The 15,884-nt window shown below is 50.0% G+C and overlaps 1 protein-coding gene across 2 annotated transcripts in view; it reads right to left on the bottom strand.

Annotated features, from left to right (window-relative positions):
- The window catches only part of PPM1L (protein phosphatase, Mg2+/Mn2+ dependent 1L), a 237,035-nt gene that overhangs the window by 15,892 nt on the left and 205,259 nt on the right, over positions 1-15,884 (bottom strand). The gene's annotated exons all lie outside the window — the stretch shown is intronic.

Below are 15,884 nucleotides of genomic sequence, written 5' to 3'. Positions count from 1 at the left end.
CCCCATTCCCCAGCTCCATCCCAGTTCAATGCAGAGCTCCCAAAGGAGCCAAAGGACTCTGGAGGGCAAGGGGTCGGGACACCGTGCCTCCCTCTCCCTCCAGAGGTACCGGCTTCAGTGATTATCTGCAAACGCCTCCTAAAAGGCCCAGCCTGGAGCTCTTCCCTGTTTACATAATTCATCATTTTGCCTTCCTTAGAACTTGGCTCTCCATCCATAGGGACGGATGCTGGGAAACTCTCGCCTCCTGACTGCCTCTGCCACCGAGATGAAAAAGCTGTCATCGTGCTCCCCCCGGGGCCTTCCAGAGGCGACATATGTTACTGCTAAAGGAATCGGTGTAGACAAATGCCAAAGCCGAGGACGGACAAGGACTGGATTCGAGAATGGGCTTCTGGGGGCAGCTAGTGGCGCAGCGGATGGAGCATCGGCCCTGAAGTCAGGGGGACCTGAGTTCAAATCTGTCTCAGACACTTAACACTTCCTGCCTGTGTGACCCTGGGCAAGTCCCTTAACCCCAAATGCCTCAGGAAAAAAGAAAAGAATGGGCTTCTGTTTACATGTCTGTTTTCATGGCTTATCTGCTCAGCCTCTTGGTCTGAATGGGAAGGATAGACAGATGGATGGAGGGATGGATGGATGGATGGAAGGATATACAGCTGGTTGGATAAATAGAGGGACATAAGGAAGGACAGATGGATAGGTGGATACATGGAAGCATGGATGGATAGAGAAATGGGACAATAGATGGATGGAGAGATGAAAGGGCAGATGGATAGATGGATGGATGGAAGGAATGATGGATGGGTAGATAGGTGGACATATGAAAGGACAGATGGAGAGATGGATAGACAGATGGATAGAGAGATGGAAGGACGAACAGATGGATGGATGGACAGGCTGCAATCAACTTTAATGGAGGAAAGGATCACATGTATAGAATCACAGATACACAAGAATACAGAATTTTTTTTCATTACCTTATAGTTTACAAAGTGCTTTACTATATTATCTCCTTTGATTCTTACAACAAGACTATGATACAGATGGTATAATTTTACAGATTTTACAGATGAGGAGCCTGACATTCAGAGAAGGTCACACTGCCACGTGTCTCTAAAGTGACAGGTATTTCAAGGTCCCTTCTTGCTCTAAATCTGATTCAATGATTTTTATAGCATTTTAAGGTTGACCAAGAATGTCATAAACATTTTTCAAAAAACTGATTTCAAACGTTATTTCTCTGGTCCTAATAATGAACTGGGGGGTAAGTGCTATTATTATTATCTACATTTTACAGATGAGGAAACTGAGGTGGAAACTGGCTAAATGACTTGCTTAAGGTCACAAACCTACTTAACACTGTAGGTGAGATTAGAACCCAGAGCTTTTCTGACTCCGACTTCAGGATTTTTCTACAGTGCCCACACTGATTTTTAAAATTCACTGTCACTGTTTTAACTTCTATGTTTAATTATAATATTGTAACAAGTTTAAATCTGCTGTTTCTTCCCTCCTATGACAGGTCACACCTATGGTTTATTTGACATTGAGCCCATATCCGAAGTAGAAAAGTACAATTGGCTTTAAGAAACAAATTGGCTTTAGTAGAAAGCCTAAGCCAGTGAATCTGAATTCAAATCCTGACATTTACCATAAGTGAGTCCTTGGACCACTTTTCTAGAGTTTAAGAAAAAAATTGTATTTTACTATAATTTTTTAAATAACCAATTATTAGATTTGGATGAAGACCTTCCTTTTATTTCCTTATTCAGAGACCAGCCCCTGTAGACCAGTCAGTGGGTCTTGGAATGGCACACTGATGGCTGATGAACCCCCTAATCCTCGGGGTACAAACACCAACTAGGAGACCTTACTTCTGTGTAGGGGGTAAACAGAAAATAATTTAGGTGAATTATTGCCCTTAGGGGAAATCCCAGGCCCTTGAAACCCTCCATGAGAGTTCAAGGTGACCCAGTTCATAAAGGAGAAAACCAGGCCTAGTGGTCAGAATAGAGACAGATTCCTCTGTCCATAGTGCTGGAGGCGGCGAGTCTCATGATCAAGTCGCTTTCTCAGCAGGAGGAGCTGAAGGTTTTCAAGCCACCTCCTCGTTTAAATGCTCACCACCTCATTAACTGTTCCCATATCAAAGCTGATTTCTCCTTTTGGAGGCCTTTCCTTTAAAAAACCAACAAAAGAACAAACAAACAAACAAACAAAGGCATTTAGTGTCTCCATCAGGTCTCTTACCAAGAGAAACCACTATCAATTTATTGGTCATGAGCTAATCTAATTGATAACTGATTATTAATTACCCAGAACTCTCTCTTGTAGTTTTTATTCACCACAGACTCAGCTTCCTCGCCCAGAAAATGTTCTTTCTTCCCATAATAAAAGAATTAGGAGTTGGAGAGTCTTAGATGTTCTACTTTCTTCCCTCTTCAATAATTCTGTTTTCTCATTCAGCTCAAAATTCCCAGAATGTCCTCTCCCTGAGGGCAGGGCAGATTCATCTGTCTCCTCAGCAATTATCAGCATCCCCACTTAGTACCAGTTAACAGAGTTGGTGGGATTGCAGAATGAGAACTTAATAAATGTATCCTGAATTTAAATTCTTATTATCCCCAGGTGCTTCTGGAGGCAGCGAGCCCAAGTGTCTGCTGTGACTCTGTATAACCAGGGAACCCCACTCAGACTTAGTTTCCTCATCTGCCACACAGAGATAATTCCACCTGCTGCACGTGAGGAGAGCCCTCTGTCAATGTTCCAGTTTTATACAAACTTGAATTACCGAGGAGGAAGAGGAAGATACGATCCTTAGGAGCAACATGCTTCAATCCAAGTAGCCCTAGATTAGGCTGAAGACAAGAATTCTGGGGCCAGAACTTTTCCCCAGCCCCGCTTCTACATCACCGTGATAGGGATATGTCTTCTCTAGCCATCCCTATCTTACTCAAAAAAAAGCTTATTCTTAAAATGTTTTTATTGATATATTTTGCTCATAACTTTCCTTGCTCCCCAATACAGACCAGGCTTTTGTTTTACATAGAAGAAAAAATCATTTCAGCCAGAACAATTAATGCATCAATTGTATCTGACAGTGTGTGCAATATTCCACACCCGTGGCTCCCCAACTCTGCAAAGAAGAAAGGGAGGAACACTTTTTCCTCTGAAGTCAAGCTTGGTCACTATGATTACATTTTATTTTTCTGCTGAGGCAATTGGGGGTACGTAATTTGCCCAGGGTCTCACAGCTAGGAAGTATTAAGTGTCTGACGCCAGATTTGAACCCAGGTTCTCCTGACTTCAGGACTAGCGCTCTACCCACTGCACCACCGAGCTGCCCCCAGTTTTGTATTTTAAATGTTTTTCCCCCTTTTCTCATCTGTGCTCTGTGATCTGGCCCAGTCTTGTGAAAGAGATTTACTTGAAATAATCTTTTCAAAACATTTTGTGGCACAGACCCAAGCAGGACAGGAATGGAAGAGCAATAACTCTTCCATCGGTGCTTTATTTTTAGGGGGTTCTTTGTGCCCTTGGCCTGGCATTGTGAGACTGGAGGTCCTAGAGCTATTTAAATCTTAGTTCCCAGTCCTAGTTCCCTGGGAAAACTGGCCTGTTGCTGAGGAAATTCTCTGGAGTCCACCGCTTTTCTCCCCAGGGAAGAGGAAGAATCTTGATTTTGAAGAAGGGAAGGGGAAAGTACTCATGGGATGTAGGTCAGGGAGCTTGATCTCAAGGCCTGGTCCAATTCTAGAATAACCTATGACCCAATGGAGCCTCAGGAAAGAACCAGGGATTTCCAAGGTCGCATGCATCAGGAGCACCTCAGGGGCCACACAGGTAGCTGGGGGCTCCTGGTGGGTGGCCAGACACCCCCACCAGGGGCACCAGAAGCTGCCGCCTGAAGGTGCTAGGGCCAGAGTCCCGCGGAGCACACGTTGCCCCAGCCTCCCATCTTTCGGAGCTTCAGTCCGGGCAACCTATTTTCTAAGATTCCATTATTTTGGCCTTGCCCTATCAGAGGACAATTTGCTCTTAAAGTCGGGGAACAAATGTGATCTATTTGGTACGTGGAAGGTTCTGTCAGTAAGTAATATATATTAAGGAACATATTCGGTATGTAATTGTTTAATGCTTAGGATTCACCATGATGCTTTTAGCTCTCCACAAATGCTATTCAATTCGCACTCTCAGAAATGGGTCATTGGGCTCATCCGGGAACTTTAGGACTTGTTTTTGTCATGGGGGCCGGGCCGCTTATGAAGCCAGAGTTATATTAAGACGGTTATATTAAGACTTCCAAATAAGCAGACAATTAAGACATACTTCGCTCTTACTATTTTCAAACTTTCACATGTGTTTTTCTCGAAGGAAAGGATCAAAAACCTCTCAGTGTTGGATCTGGATTTCTCGGTGGAATATTGCCCCAAGTAGTGAGTTTTCTTGTTGCGCTGTGATTAGGGCTTTTTATTTCCCATCAGTGAACATTTGAATAAAAGGTTCTTAATAGCTAAAAAAACCCCACGGAGATGATCACCTTAAGCAGATTCCAAATTGAATTTTAACTGCTGCAAATCTGTGGAAATAGGGGGGGCACATTTTTTAAAAAAAGTTCTCCGTCAATGTAGTTATTGTTTTCAAACCTTATTGACGTGTTCATGATGAGCATCGGTCTTAACCTATTATTATTACAATGCTCACATTGGACTATGTATAGTTCTCCTGATATAGCCATCTGTGCAATATGGGAACTGTGAATTCACACTCAGCTTTTCAGCCTGACTTATGTTACTTTATATATATATAAAGACCAAAATCCTTAGCTTGCTTACACTGTTGCTAGCATAAAAATTGTGATACCTAATTTTGCAGAGCACAAATTATGAAATTACTTCATAAATTAGTAATTTTTTCCCTAAATTACTGTATAAATATAAAATTATCATTTAATTATGAAGTTCATAGACAGCGATAGAAGAAACTGTGAAATGCTAATTCCCAAATGACACGGTATTTGTATTTGGGGTTGTGCAAATATATCCAGATCTCTATGCCATGGTTTAACACACAACTGATGATCATTTCGGGCCCTGTGTTACTGTCAACTCTTTGCCTCCTGCCTTGTTTCCATTCAACAGATAATATTCAGTCATTTTTTCCCCCATTAAACTTTATATAGATTGCTCACTCAGTAGTCGGGGCTACCCTGTGAAGAAACTATCTATCCCAAGCAGCAATCAGAATAGATGCTTTAATTTTGACCCAAAAAAATTATAATAAAGTTTGCGCTAACCAATGCATGCAGGACCAAGAGGGATATTCTAAAAAGAAATTGATTAAATTGAAAAAGTTAACCCTAAGGGACAAGGCTATATGAAAATGCAAGAGTGCCGAGGGGGATTTTCTCTCTGAAAGTGTCCACTCCCCCCAAAAGCTTTACTCCCCTAAAAGTGTCCACTCTCCCCAAAAGCTGATCCCACTTCTTCCGGAGTTCAGTTTCCTTCTCTGTAATGTGAGAGCCAGGCGGACCCATGGTCAGATGCTTATTAAATGCATGTTCTTTCCCACCATCCCAAGGCCCTCTCATACTGGGGGGTCTTGGGCTTTGGGAAAAGAACCCACCGGACGGACGGGCTGTGTAAATGGCGGCTGCGCTCCCTTGTGCACAGAAGGCTTCGGGGTGATAAACGCTAATAAGTGTTCCCCGGGCTCCCCCGTACCTGTCCTAGCCCACCACTTAAAGACCCTCAGTGGTTCTTAGCAGGACTAGCCCCCTGCCAGTCAGAGTCGAATAGGGCATCCCCCTGTGGGACCCCACCCCTGTGTGAGGTGGATGTGAACTGGGGACCCAGGTGGTGGAAGCTGGGAACACGGAGCCTGGGAGAGAGGGGAAGGGGCAAGAGCGGAGCCCACGGGGCATTGCTGCCCTTAAACTTGAAGGGAGAAGAGCAGCTGGTGGGAGACACGTGGGGGGGTGCTCTGCTCCTGTGAGAACATGGGCTCCTCCAGGGGAGATACTTTGGGGCGTCTGCTGCTTTGTCTCCCCACGCTCAGCAGGGGCCTGGCCCAGAATGAGTGCCTCCTGGGGGTCCTGGGGAGGAGGATGTCTCAGAAGGCTGTGGGGATGTGAGAGGGAGGGGCCAGAGCAGGGGGAGGGGGCGAGTGGTGCCCTTCACTGGCTCTCCCTCACTCCCCAGCCCCCCTCCCAGGGGACTCAGCACAGCTCCAGCTGGCAGACGTTCCATTCACAACAGCTTCCGCAAGGGGCCTGGGAAACTAAGCTGGGGCAGGTGGGCGAGGAAGGGGTCATGAGGGCGCTCTTGGGCCAGAGACCAGGCGGACCATTGTGGACTGGGACCGCAGCCACAAAAAAGTCCCCGTTGGGCTCGGCACTCCAAATTCCAGTTCCCGACACTTCCCCTGCCGGTGCCTGAGCTCCTGAAGACAGCCACCATTTCTTCCTTACCTCTGCATCTCCAGCACCTCACTCAGGACCTGGAATACAGCAAGCACTTAATAAATGCTTGCTGACTGACTATAGTACAAAGGGCTCACATGATAGACTTTAAGGATCTGAGTTCAAGGAATCATGGAAGGGTCAGTCCAGAAAAAAACATGGAAGACTCAACACTCAGTCCAAATACAACATGAAAGATTCTCAGTCCAGGTACAACAAACATGGAAGACTCTAAGTTCAGATACAACCTGAAAGGGTCAGTCCTGATACACCATAGAAGGGTCAACACAGATACAACCTGGAGGACTCTAAGTCCAGACACAACCTAGAAGGGTCAACACAGATACAACAGGGAAGACTCAGTCTAAATACAACAAAAATGGAAAACACTAAGTTCAGATATAACCTGGAAGACTCTAAGATCAGACACAACCTGGAAGGTCAGTCCAGATAAAACCTGGAAGACTCAGTCCAAATACAGCCAGGGTCAGTGCAGACACAAACGCACTTTGGGCCTTGGCAGACTTTCACCTAGAGGGGCGTCCTGAGATGCTCACTCTCCAGGGTCCTGAATCCTTCATGAAGACTTGGACGAGAACCTCACCCCGTCCCATCCCTATTAATGAGCTTCGGTCTCTTCCCCTATGAGGTATCCCAGGCACTGATGTGCATGTGTGTGCACTGTCTGCACGCGTGTTAATGAGGCACACCTCGCACTTAATAGCGTCTTTTCTTCTGCAAAATGAGGCTAAAAAAGCCTCCAGCGCACAGGGCTGTTGGGGGGAAATCCAGTGAGATCATCCCAAGCTGGGGGAGCTCAGACATTTGGGGGCTATTTTTATTTTCTCACGCCTTCTGACGGAGGTCAGCGGGAGCTGTCGTGGGACACACTGTCTTCCTCCACTGCTCCACAGCTAATGTTTACCTACCTCACACAGGTAGATACACTGCTTCCTGCCTCCGAATAAAGCATGAGGATGTGAGCTCAGAGAAAGGGCTCTGGGACAATTCTGGCGGCAAAGAGAATGATGGGAATATCGCCGCCATCTCCTGCTGTCACTGAAGAAATGAGAAATGTCTTTTTCCAGGACAATTATACGTGGGTCATGCAAGGAGCTTCTGCAACAAGTAACACCCGCTCCGCTGAGGACGGAAAATGATATTTCCCTCCAAGCCTTCAGAAAGTGACCCATTATTCATTTAATTTTCACACTCGGACAGACATAAATTATGGATGTGTCGGCCCGATGCTCCTCCGGACCACTCTGTGTTCTCCAGTTTTGCTTTCAGACGGTGACACAGACACGGTGTTTATTTCCTGTGCCAGTGAGGCCCAGGAACCTTCCGGACGCTCCCCCCTCCGTGATGCTGTTTGACACGGCAGCGATGGGGGATCACGGAGGCCCCGAGGCCCGAGGAGAAGCGCCTGAGCCGGAGGCTGAGGCTGGCACGGTCCGGCCCGCAGCATCCCACCAGAGTGCGGCGAGCCCAGGAAGGAATGATGATTCCCAGTCACAGCTTCCAGGCCTCCCTCTGAGGCTCACTTGGGATCCCCCTGACAAGGGCAGGGCATCTGCGTCATTTAATTTCTGCCCTTTCTGGGGGTCCTGAGGGAGCCGGGCCACGGACGGGTCAGCCCTTATGGGAGCTGCGGCCGCCAGTGGGGGTCTGTCCTCCCTCCCAGAGCCATCGTGGCTCCGGGACCTTCCCGGCTATGCCGCTGCTGCCACCGGATTTTCCAGAGGAGGAAACTGAGGCTCAGGAGGCCGGCCGAGGCCGCGAGGGTCGCTGCAGACGGACCTGGGGTCAACCCCGGAGCCTGACCGCTGGCGTGACCCTGGACAGCTCCCTCAGGCGCCTCTACTTCCTAATCTGTAAAATGGGAGAAATGGCAGCACCCGCTGCCCAGGGTTACCCGATGATCAAACAACGTACCCGAGCCCGGCCGGCGTGGAAATACAGGGCAGAACCGCGCAAGTCCAACCTGTGGGGGATGGCCTTTTGTCTGGGGAGGGGAAACTGGAGCACAAGGTTGCAAGGGGAAAGGGGAAAGCTAGTTTTGCGACTATTCTGAAAATAAAAAGCTATTCAAAAACAGTAGCGCCGAGCTTCCAATGAGAGATGTGTGGATATGCGTACGATTGTTTATGCGGCTTCCCAGAGCACACATAACACTCTCATCTCCCGGTGCAGGAGCACCTCACAACGCGCTCTCCTTTGGCCTTCGCAGTAACTCTGGGGGTGAGCGCTGTCAGGAGCCCCAATTAGCAGGCGAAGAAACTGAGGCGTCTGACTCGGGAGTCCGGTCTCCTGTCCGCTGCCCGGCCCAGCTGCCCCCGGAGGGGGGGACCCCGATCCTTGGCCGGCCGGTCACCACTCGGGCACTGCCTGGTGGGGAGAAGGGGGTCGCGGCTCAGGCGGGGCCGGCCCCTCGGGGTCTGTGTTATAGGGGACCACGGCGCCCCCCCCCACGATGCCGTCGCCAGGACAAGTGCCCCCAAGTGGCAGCCGTGCACAGACGCATCTGAAAGATGGCAGCCACATGGTGGGGGGGCAGAAGTGGGGGCCAGAGGGACTAGAGAGAGACCCCCCATTGCTCGGTCCCCGTCCTAGCCAGGTCCTGGACCACAAGGACTCTCCTGCTTCCAGACTCCCCCACACAGCTTGAAAACCGCCCTCCGCAGGGCTTAAGCCGTCACTTCTTCACTCAACAACCGGTCCTGGCTCCCGGGGGTTCTGGGAAAAGTTCAGCTCCCTCGGCTTGGCTTTTGGCCCCCAGCCCCCAGTGAGGTTTTCAGAAGTGTTTCGAGTTTTACCTTGGCTGAATGACTGGCAGTTCTGGACTTCATATCCCCTCTCCCCATTCCTGCCCCTATGTGTGTGTGGGGGGTCTGTCCCCTCCTCCCGGGGTGCTACCTTCTCAGGGAGCAATCCCCACCCCCAGCACCTGTGCTTCCTCCGTGCTCAGGGGGCTCAGCACCTGCACATGTTATGGGGAGGGGTCCTGAATGGGAGGGGCTGAGCCAGAGCTCCAGCGCTCCAAGGACCGTGACGCGGGCACGCGACAGCCCCCAGCCCGTGCTCCACAGGTGCCCACTGGGCTAAGGGGGGGCTCCAGGGGCGGGGACTCCGAGTGTCTGTCCACTCCGAGGACCGTGACTCGGGCACGCGACGGCCCCCAGCCCCAGTGCTCCACAGGTGCCCACTGGGCTAAGGGGGGCTCCAAGAGTGGGGGGCTCCAAGTCTCCGTCCTTCTACCTGGGGGTGGCTGCTGGGCAGACTCACAGAGACTGGGGGGGGACCTGCAGGTCAGTGATGGATGAGTGGTCTGGTCCGTGCCCTCCCCTCTGCCCCGCCATGGACCACGTGGGCGCCGGGATTGGGGAAGCTCCCAACAAGCCCCGGGGCACAGACCAGGTGACATTTACCCAGCAGAGAGTTTGCCCCAATGCAGCTGCCCAAGCCAGTTCCTGGTGCCCAGGGTGAGTCAAACCTCGGGTAGGTTTTCAGTGGGCAGCCAAAGCCTGCCGGCAGCCAAGGGCTGGGACCTTTTCTCCTCCAGAGAAGGGGAGCTCCTCGAGGGGAGGCCTTCCCCTGTTTGGGCCCTCGGAGCCTCCCCCAGGCAGGGGCTTAGCACTCTTTGGCTGAATTGAGTCATATTAAGATTCTGCTCACAGGCACAGGCCTCGGCTAGAGCGTCGCTGAAAGCAGATTATTTTACTTTTCCTTCATTTTTGGTTTATTCGTTTAACCTTTTGCAGAATCAAAAACAGGCTGCTCATAATTTGCCTGGAAACGGGGCCTGATGGCAGGTCCCAGCCTCGATGGCACAACGTGGAGGGCACGCGGCACTGTAGTCCCCGAGTGACCCCCAGGGGAGGAGACGGCCGCCGAGAGGGGGCCTCGAGCCTCCGGGCGGCCCCAGAGACCATCGGGACCTGCGGCACACTGAGAACCCTCGGGGACGCAAAGCAAGACCTTTCCTGACGCCCCCATTTGTTCTCCCTTTTCCTCACTTAAAATTACTTTGGGTCACTTTGCTTTCACGGGTGTGTAAGCAAAGACCTTTGGGGAGGAAGGGTGACGAGATGCGGGGAAGGCAGGACCATTCCAGGCGGCCGCCCCGCGATGGGGAAAGGAAAGGCGGGATGGCGCGTGGGGAGAGAAGGGAAGGCCTCCAGCGCACTAGGAGGGCTCCTGCAGGGAGCTTACGGGAGGCCGGGGTGGGCAAGCGTGAGGGGGCTCCAGACCGTGAGGGACGGACTCCCTGAGTCCTCTGCTCTGCGTCCCCCCCCATGGACGCTCCTTGTTTCCTCTGTGCTCAGTGAATGCTCGGGGACTTAAACTCCATCAGCGCTGGAAAAGTCCTCAAACCATTTGGTCAGAGCATCCCGGGGAGGGAAAGCCCTGCGGGGTGTAAAGAAGAAGTCCCTGGGATCGCTCCAAGTGTCCAGGGTTACGGTCACAGACCCTAAATCGGGAAGGAGCCGTCTCTGCGAGCGGGGGATCCGAGCAGAGGCCGAGCCAACGCCCGGCAAAGCCCCCACCGCCCCAGCCAGATGAGCCCGGAGGCCTCCAACTTAAACCCAGGTGGGGCCAAGAACCAAACCGTCTTCGTCCAAAAGCCGAGGAGGGGTGGAGAACGCAGAATTCTAAGGAAGACCTGGTTTTGGTTCCCGACTACACAAATCAATGGTGAGATGGCCTTGGGCAAGTTACTTATGCCGAGTCTCAGTTTCCTTTTCTGTAAAATGGGGATGGCCTTCCTTTCCTTACCTACTTTATAAAGCTGGTGAGAGGAAGGGATGTTCTGAGCTCTGAGCATGAAAGCTGGGGCAGAAGCGGGCTCCCGAGTCCCTCGGGACCTCTAACGATGGTGACCACGGGTCGGGGCCCAGCAGAAAGGGGGGACTGATCCAGGAGACCCCGATGTCTGCCCTGTACGTTTTCTCCAAATGCACTTTGTGAGACCTAATCCCCGGAGGGGCGAGAGCCATCCCCCTCCTGGCTGGGCTGCTCGCTGCTGAGGTTTTATTTTGTACTGCAGTTATAGCTTATGGGGAAGAGTTATCACTGGCGGTTTTAAATGCCCGGGGCGAGCTTCCTAAAACAACACCCGAGCAATTATCATGAAGAGCGCGCCAGGAAGAACAATGTTTATGACTTTTAAAGGCAGACTCATCTGGATGGGGTTGGAGGGAGAAAAAAACGTCAAAATAAAGTGAAGCCGTGGGGACCGGGCTCGCCATCTGGCAGCATCCTGCTATAACCCGTTATTCTTATCATGTGCTCGGCTCACTTGTTTCTATACTGATGAAACGGTCTGTGTGCCCCGAGCATCCTCTAAATGTCAGCACCTGAGGAAAAGCCCCAGCCACCCCACTCTAGTTACATCTCTGATGGATGTCATCTCATTCCAATCAGGAAGCCCTGCAAAAGACATCTTTGTGAACCTCCCAGAGCCAGGGCTCGGCTAGCACAGCCTTGGAGGCCCCGGTGTCCCTCACCTCCGAGACTAAATGCTCCATTAAAGCAGCAGGATTTTCCAGAGAACACTCGCTTTCTGGCTTTTATACACTGAATTTGTTTTCTGCTCGGAAGGAAGGAACGGAGAGAATGACAAAGATAGAATATTCAATTCCCCTGCCTGAAAGGTTAGAGACGGAAGGATTTCCTCCTCTTGTCCTGTTAAGGCCTATTTCCTCAGGTTTTATATCACAATATTCAGAACTCCTACCGTGTGTTTACATGTCAATTCTTGAGGATCTGTCACAGCAACTTCTGAAACTACCAATTTTCTTTTTGATTCAGAAAATAAATTCAATCTAAAAAAGAATTTTGTTTGCAGAGCTTGTACGTACCAATAAATATGGCCCTTTGGTACTAAGTTCTACCAAGAGACAAACCCAAACTTAGAAAGTCATTCTAAATGTTCCTCGAGGAAATTAGAACCTGAGGCTCTCGGGCCCCCATGACGAGGCTCCTGGATGGTTTTCCTTCCAGCTAATCAAAGCACGGAGTTCAAAGAGTTAAAATTTATTTGACCAATGTTGTGATTAACCGATTTCAATGTAAACCCTCATTTGGGCTGTAACTCTTAGGAGGCAAAGTCTGTTTCTCTTCAGGTTTTCTCAAGGCAGCACTGACTGGAAGGAGTGATGAATATGGAATCTCTAGACCTGAGTTTAGGTCTTAATGCTGCCTTTTACTACCCTTGTGACCTCCAACAAGGGCCCTAATCTCACTGGAGCCCCGTCACATCATCGATACAATGAGGGCATTGGTCTGGACCAGAGATGTCAGCTCAGACACAAATGGATCCTATGGGACAGCTGGTGACTTAGAAAACCTCAAATTAGCATTACCTACGTCGTGCTGCATTATTTTGTTAAGTGTTTCCCAATTCCATTTTAATCTGTCCCAGACCTCACGTGGGAGTTGGATGGGCCGTATGGGGACTGTGGCCAAAGATGGACACCTTTGGTCAATAAGATCTCTGAGGACCAAAACCTTCAGTCTTATCATCTGAGGCAAGTGCATCATGTTCACAAAAGAAGAATATTTACCAGATTGAAAAGCAGAATGGCTCCAAAGCCAATATTGGAGTCAGGAATGTAACAACGATCAATTCATCAATAAACAGTGATTAAGTCCCTACGACAAGCCAGGCAAAGTGGACAAGACCAAAAGCTGTGCAGCTCATGGAAAACGGGGAAGAGATTATGTCGGTCCCCTCTTTAAACAGAGACCCTATCCTCCAGTCCAAGCACCCAATCAGAACATAAGGATGAGTTGTGAGAATGAGGGAAAAAAATATTAATAGCAGCTAGCAGTTTTAAAGTGTTTTGAGGTCTGCAAAGCAATTTACAATATTATCTTATTTTATCCTCACAATGTTCCTAAGAGATGGGTGCTATTTATATCTGCCTTTTAAATGAGGAAATTGAGTCAGATCAAAGTTAAGCTCAGATCAAAAGTCCTAGTCCAGGGTCACTTGGCTAGTGAATACGGAGGCTGCATTTGGATTCAGGGAAGGTTCTGATCACTGCCAGATCTCTGTCTCTGAGACATAACAGATTGGAGGTTCAACGATTATCTAGGAAGATAAATTAAAGAAGTCAGTCTACACCAGTGCAGGAAGTCTGCACACGGGGAATTTGCTACGTGAATGAAATCATGGATTTTATCCCTTGTCGCATGACCGCCCCCTCCCAAAAATAATTAGGACGTGGTGAGCTGGCTAAGAAAAATCCAAATCCAATTTTGGTTTCAGTAGGGAAGATCTGTCTATACGTGAGGTTTACGGGATTAAATTATGTGAAATGAGTTTCTTATGAGATTACATTACATAAATTTCATTCCGTGATAAAGTCCGAGAAAGGAAGCCCAACCGTCTCATGATACTGATGATAGTGTTTGTAATTCAGCAAGGGAAGTTAATGATGAAAGAAGAACACTCCTTCTGAATGGCCCCAGCATCTGTTTCTGTTCACCTTTTTCTCATCGATACTATTCAGCTCTGACTGGAAAATCAAAGCCATCCTCGTGTCTCAGACGGGAGCCAAAGCCCACATCGCTCTGTCTTTCTCCCTTGCCACTGAAATCTTTTTAAAGCTTTTCTTAGTTTTGTTTTTGGTTTTTTGCTTGATTTTCTTCCAACTCTTACCCAAGGATTGAATTATGCAGAAGAGACCTTATTTGGGGTTTGATAATGTGTTGACAGTTTATTTACTTGTTTCCGAATGATTCTTCCAGTGATGCTTTGTGGCTGTGAATGATTGATAGGGCATCAGAAGAACCAAAATGTTGAATGATCCAAGGTCACCCTATAGCCACAAGGAAGAAGGGGCAAAGATGTTATTTATCATCACAAGAAGGCACAGGGCAATGGCAAAAGCTCAGGATTTGGAGACTGGAGGGCCTAGGCTGGAGCCCTAGCTTTGCCATTGCCAAGGGGCAAGCCTCGTGCGCTGCTTGTTTCCTGGTCTGTAAAGTAAAAGGGCTGTATTCAGGCCTCTGAAGACCTTTTCACAATCTTATGACATCTGATCTTGGAGATCTCACAAACTCTTATCAAGGGGGACACAAGGGCCTAGGAGGAGAGGCTGGAGGGCTGCCCTGGCACCTGAGAGAGAGGAGAGAGCTCTCTGGCAGGGTGGTGGGGATTCAGGACCATGGACAGCACTCTGTGGGCTGAGGGGCAGGGGATGCAATCTGCCGGGGCGGAGGGGGTCCCACCAAGGGTGAGCTCTTTCCCTAAGAGCTAGGCCGGGGGGGGGGGGTGCTACAAAGCCACTCCCCTCTGCTCCTCACAACAGCCCAAGAGCCCATACTATTGCAGGTCCTGGTTACAGAGAGGAGGAGGCAGTCCCAGGGATGCTCAGCGAGGGGATTTGGACCGAAATCTTCCTGAGCCAAGCCCAGAGCATTATCCAGTGAGCCACCCAAGCTTTCTTTTTCCCGACTTAGCAACCCACCCCTGAGAAGGAAGAGGTCCCGTCCTCCCCTCAGCCAAGGGCTGCCAGGGCTGTTCCATCAAGTGCCCTCTGAGGTCCCGGGTCACCAGGCTCCCTGTGAGGACCAGATTTCTGTACTTCAAAGTTATCTTCCGAGACGTTACTGTTGGGTCATTGGGTGAACTGCCCCCTCCACGGTGCGTCGGGTCACTCAGCTCTCCGTGCTCCTCTCAGTCTGACACGGGGGCCAAGGTCCTGACGTTCACAGATCCTGCCAGAGTTCTTTCCAGAGAACATTGGGTGTGAGTGTGTTGCTGTGTGTGTCTCCTCCAGGACCCCTCTCAAAGGCTGTCTCCTTGCTGACCGCTCTCCTCCAGCTCTGTCCCCGCTTTCAAGCACCCAGGGGCACAGGCAGCTCTAACAGTGCAGGAGCAGGCCCTGCTCACCTCATCCATCCCCAGATCTACCACGGGCTCCAGTGTTCTCACTATGAAACCTCGGAGAGTCCTGAAGCACGGGCAGCTGCAGCCACAAGTGGGAAACCTGCCGGTCGGGCTCCGGGGGAGTCGGAGATCGCACGTGACCGACTGTGGGGCCGGAAGGCCGGCCTTCGGAGGAAGCCGCTTCAGTTACTGAGGCATCAGGCCTCGAAAACCGGGGCTGCTTCCTCAGCAGCTGGAGATTCAGCCCCCTGGGAGGGACCCGCAGAATGACCCCCGGGTTTCCCCAGGCCATTTCTGAACCACAACCAAGTGAGAGGCGTGATGTGTTGTGTGTGTGTGTGTGTGTGTGGCGGGGGAGAAGAGGGATGAGACAGAGACAGAGATACAAAGAGACAAGACACAGAGACAGAGAGACAGAGAGATGGATCCTCACTAGGTGGGGGAAACTTACATGGACTCCCTACTGCCTGCCTCAGTTTCCTCATCTGTAAAATGGGGAATAATAGCAGTCCCTGAGCTCAA

Source organism: Antechinus flavipes, chromosome 3, assembly GCF_016432865.1.
Source record: "Antechinus flavipes isolate AdamAnt ecotype Samford, QLD, Australia chromosome 3, AdamAnt_v2, whole genome shotgun sequence".
NCBI lineage: Eukaryota > Metazoa > Chordata > Mammalia > Dasyuromorphia > Dasyuridae > Antechinus > Antechinus flavipes.
The sequence above is the reverse complement of the archived record's forward strand: the minus strand, read 5'-3'. Positions and strand labels throughout refer to the sequence as shown.